At 31.2% G+C, this 5,744-nt stretch overlaps 1 pseudogene; it reads right to left on the reverse strand.

Moving 5' to 3' along the window:
- Positions 1 to 4,605: 4,605 nt before the first annotated feature.
- Positions 4,606 to 5,744, reverse strand: part of LOC107061184 (arogenate dehydrogenase 2, chloroplastic-like) — a 1,986-nt pseudogene continuing 847 nt past the window's right edge.

Raw genomic sequence — 5,744 nt, forward strand, 5'->3', positions numbered from 1 at the left:
ATGTATTTCTTATATGTTATGTATTCCAAAAATATATTACACTCAATGTTTAATTTATAGAACATCTACTAAATAAGTTTCCAAATTATTTTGTATTCCAAGCATCTAACATACAAAAAAAAATCAAAATAATTCAGTCATTCATTGTTTGTATCCCAAATGGATTACAGATTAAAAAAAGTATTATTTTTTTTACTTTGAAATATGACTGATCATTCTGTACTTTCATCTCCTTTGGGTCCTTATGCATATGAGAAAGATGCAAAAATATTTCAATTCCTTGAAGAGATAACTAGAGTTGTTGATGCCGTCCAACAAAGTGTCTTGGATGAGATATTGATCTGAAACTCCTAAATTGAATACATCAGTGACTGTCTAACCTTTAAATTCAACATTCAGATAGTAACTTATGAAGATCTTCATGTGAAGATCCAACATACAAAATACGATCCAGATCCATTTTTGAATCACTTTCTCAATAGTCATTTTCTAATCACTTCTAAGAAAATTAAAGAATCAACCGTTAATGAATACCCGATCGTTTTTGTATCTCACTGACAATCTCAAAGTTCAATGAAATAAATCGAATTCACTTTCGAAATCCCAATCAATTATTTCAAAATTTTCTTCCCTGATGAAACAATTGCAAATCAGTCGAATTCAATTCGACAAAGGTTGAAAATCTTTTGAATGATTTCTAAGATTTCTTAGAAAAATGGAGTTTGATTTAGAAAAGACAAGGTTTAAGTTATTTGAGGATATGGAATAATTAAAGAAATTGTGAGAGAGAGAAAGAGAAAGGATAGAATTTGGGTAAAAAATTTAGAGAGAGAAAAGTGGGTAGTGGGGTCTTTGTTTTTTTCCTTTCACACGTATTAATGGAGTAAAAAAGTGGGTTCAAGTTGAGAAATAAAAGGAAGGTAAATAAATTATATTAGAATACATTTTATTTGCTAAAATATTGACATTTTTAATAATTATTTTAAAGTTTAGATGTTTTTAATAATTATGTTAGAGATTTTGACTAGCTAGCTAATTTATCCTAATTAAATTCATATTCATTGAATTTACATAACCAACTCAATTATATTAATTCATAGTATTTATTTGGACTAATATATTCATGAATTTAATATAATCCGAAACACTTTATAAATTTATATTTAATAAATTTTAAACGATTACACACACATCACAAAGTTACAACGATAATTAAGAATATCAAGATGATTGTCATTGAGTAACAGGCTGCTTTACTATTTCGCCTTTTGTAATACCAGCTTCGATAAATATATGTAAATACATGCATTGACTGTGCATTTACTATTTCGCCTTTTGTGATATCAGCTTCTGTAAATATGTAAATACATGCATAGACTAGGCAATCATAAATGTAATGTGTATAGAATGTGTGTACATATGTTAGCAGTCTTTTACAATGAAATGTTCTTCAACAACTACCTTTATGCTGCTTTTCCAACTGTTGCCTTACAAGTATTCCCAAATATTGTCACAGTCATATATATTGGGCCTTTGGGCTCATGCGCGCACAGACAAATTTCATAATATAACTTACATAAATTCCATAGTGTAATGACCTAAATTACATTATATCCTTACTCTTTTTTAATTTACAAAAATCCCTCAAAATCAGTGCTATCCGGATACATAGCAAACAAGTCGGATACATCAAATTTGATATATTAAAACAAATTCAGTTACACTTTTAAAGGAAAGTAAATATTAAAGCAAATTCAGTTACACTTTTAAAGGAAAGAGAATATAAAATTGAATGTGAGTTTCCTAAATTACGCTAATCTAGTTGATTTCAATCTCTCCCAAATCTTAACAGATTCAATCAAATCAAAATTCAATTTTTCTTCTCTCAATTCTCTTCCAAATCCTCCCAGCTTCAATTCAAAATCCGTCTAGCTTCAAACAATTCAAGTTTTCTTCTTTCAATTCTCACCCAAATTGTAATAGATTGAAAAAAGTCGAAAACAATAGTTGATACATGATGAATACATTAAGGAATCTGGAAAAGCAAGGTGAGTTATGAATGATACATAAGTGATGGATTTTAAATTTCTTCTCCTGTTAATTGAAGATCCTTTCAATTTTGTTAACAAGATATTGCTGCATCTTTCAGGTTTTCTCTATAACAACTGTCATTCACCGTGTCGTTACTCAAAAAGGATCTATATATCCTATGTCCTAATAAAAGCCGAAGGTAGAATCAAAGTCGATTATACCGAAACTATTTTCGAGATTGATAGATTTATCAGTATATTACTATTTATGTATCTTGTTTAAATTGATAAGTGTTGTATTTCTATGAGATACATTAAATAAGAAATTGTTGCCCATAAGATGTTAGGTTTGAGACAGATACATTATTGTTTGGTAACTGTTATGTATCAAATACATTTAGTATAAATTCGAATTTACGTATCATGCCTAAAATATTAGTGCATAATACATTATTATTTATGTAACTTATTTTGTTTGAGAGCAGAATCCATATGTATCAGAAATTTGTAGATGAAAAGGTTGATACATGATAAATAATATATTTGGTAGAATTTTTGCATCAAGTATCAATACTAATTAAGGTTATGTATCAAAACTAACATTTGAACACGATATATTGTGCATGATAGAATTGTAATGTATCATATTGTTGAAATGAAGACAGTATACATTAGTTTAAGAAACAAAATCAACGAGATACATTAAAAATTTGAACCAATATGTATCAGAAAAGATGAACAACCAAAAAATATATAAAAAAGTCAACAATCTAATCAACGGAAAGCAACGAAGATGTATCCTTTTCGAACTAATTGGGTAAGTCCAATACTGAAAGATCGAACCAATGGAATGAAGTGTATCAAGACCACCATTAGAAATTTGTGGAACCATTCCAAATGCACTCAAAGATGAACTCTCTACATTAGCAACGTTTTTCAACTTATCTGGTTGTTCTTTGTGTGCGATATTCCAGAACTTAAAGGGACTAGATGCCATAGTTATATGAGCTTAAATGTCAAAGCAAGTTGTAAGAAGGGAGTGCTTTGTCACTTAAAGTGAGAAGCTAAATGAAGCATACTTGTAATGTTCATCTGCCCTTAAGCAAGTCGATAGTGAAAAGCAAGCGCCTTAGCTAGAAGAGAGGATAACAAATCCTTGAATGAAGGCTGACTTATTGTCCGCGCTATGTTCAACTCGAGGGGATAACAAATCCTTGAATGAAGAGAACAAATCCTTGAACAATCGTTTGTCTACCTTAGAAGATGAGATGAAGAGAAATAAGGAAAATGCAAGAGTTCTTTGCTGCTCAACAATCACATGTCCCACTTACGACATCACCCGTTTCAACTGAATGACCAATATTTTTTTGTTGACCAAGTAAGTAACAATATACTTGACTGTTCAATTTATTTTGTTGATTTGTACAGTCATTTTCTATTTAAACTTTTTAGTTAAGGACAAAAGAAAGCTACAAGAAAGAGGAACCTTTTCTTATCAGTCAATCTACGAATACACACAAAATTCATAGGACTCAATCTACCGAAACTAATAGCCTCCAAACACAATTTTATAAAATGAATTCAACTGTTGTGTCTGTATAGCAGAATGAGACGGAATATTTGACATGAAACTTGTTCTGTTTGTGTTGGAAGTAAAATAGTTACATTGTTTTGATCACTTTCTTGACAACTTCAATATTCTATAGTTCCTGATGTCCATACAGTCTTCTAGATATTTTGGGGTGTAATCTATAGTTCTCATCATGTTGAACTTAAACACTAGTATTTCTATAATTTTAGATTTAACCATTGCATCCCTCAACTTGATAGTAATTAGCTGACCATCTGAAAAGAAATACTACGTACATAAGCATTGTCAATATTCCTACAAAGCATGTCTTCATTGGCAGAAACGTCATCGATAAACTGGATTGGCACGTAACTCTAAGGAATAAAATGATTAGCAGCTATAATCGGCCGGAATCTACTTTTGTTTATTTCAATTACATATTTCCTGTTGTAAATTATAATTGTCCAATGGGATTTTTTCATTTTGTTCCCGTGTTTATTGTTCCAAAATAATTCAACTCTCTAACTGATTATTTTTCTCAAAGAGAACTTAGAAAAGACTGATTATTTTTCTTAATGAAAACAGAAGAGAAAAACTTATAAAACCAAACACAAGAGGGACAAACCTGTCCATATGTCTGATTGTAATATAGTGATGTGTGCTGAAGAATTTTTCTTGGTACAGAAGTCTCAAACTCATGAGGAAATAATGCAATTCTCATTATGTAAGGATCAACTATATCACATACGTTTCTTGTTGTATGCCTCAAAATATTGATACTATAATTATATAATCTCTTTAGGAGGAGAGAACTAATGGTCAAAATGTGTTGGTGACTGAAGAGTGAAAACCAATAACTAAAGCACAAAGATAAATTAAACTAATCACATCAGGACTTTTTTTTTTATAGCATAGTTACATTGAATTGCCATATTTAAGATTGTGTTAATAATACATCCTTTGAATCCCAATCCCAAAGTTAGAGGTCACCAACAAAGACTCAGAATTCCCTCAGTCGTTGTGAGATTTAACATCATCCGATGAAGGGGATGGCAGTGCAAGATCATTCCTGCGCAACTTGGTTAAGTCTCGCCTCTGTTCTGCTTTCTCTGGCTTCCCAAACAAGTGGCTCCTCATCAGATCATGTGAATGCCCAAATAGCTTCTTCTTCAAAGCATCAAAAGCCAATTCAAGTCTTTCCAACTCCTCCACAGAATTTTTATTGTGCATAAAGAGCCCATAGTACAAGTCAAAGCTATCATTAGTAGTATTCTCCACTAAATTTAACAAAGTCTCATACCCTTTAGTATTAATAGGAGTGGTCTCCAAACCCAACTGCAGAATGCTTATCATGCTCAGCACATGTCATTGCTACCATCCTACACCCTTTTTTTCTCAAAAATATCAAGAAACTTGTCAGCTTTTGATTTCCCTTCACCAATTCGAACTTTGTCAAACACAAAGTCCAAACCTTTCCAACTATCCTTACCACTTACAAGTCCAAACATGGGATGAGTATAAAGATGAGTTGGCAAAACTTGAAGAAAAATATCTTTAGGAAATTCTTTCACGGATAAAACATCAACGAACAATGTGTTCCTCTTTAGCCTTTGAATTGGCAGCCACTTAAGAACACGTTTGGTTGAAATTATTGAACAAGAACATCAGGATCTTGCTCACAAAGATCTTGGGAAAAAGAAACCCCTAAGGAATAGAGCTGTCAATATGGGCTAGCCCACTCCATCCGGGCTAACCCATACAGGCTTTGACATTTTACGGGTCAGGCCAAGCTAGCCCATTTTTGATGTGGGCCAAAAAACGGTCGGCCCAACCCACAAGTACGTGGGCTACAGGTTTGCCGGGCCAGCCCACTTTTTTAAAAGTTGTATATTTTTTTATAATTATTAAATTGTAATTTTAAAATATTATCATAAATATCGACAAAACAATATTACATGGTGTTAATGTTACTACTTGTTAATCAAATCCACAAATAAAATTATCTTTATAATATTTATTAAGTTTTTTTTCAAGTAAAAGTATAAATATCTAAATAGAAATATTAACCTAACTGTTTTGCAATGATCACAATAAAATACAAAAAATATGACAATATTCCAACCATAAAAAAGTTAAAAATAAAC

Source organism: Solanum tuberosum, unplaced genomic scaffold (genome assembly GCF_000226075.1).
Source record: "Solanum tuberosum cultivar DM 1-3 516 R44 unplaced genomic scaffold, SolTub_3.0 scf00120, whole genome shotgun sequence".
Classification (NCBI taxonomy): domain Eukaryota; kingdom Viridiplantae; phylum Streptophyta; class Magnoliopsida; order Solanales; family Solanaceae; genus Solanum; species Solanum tuberosum.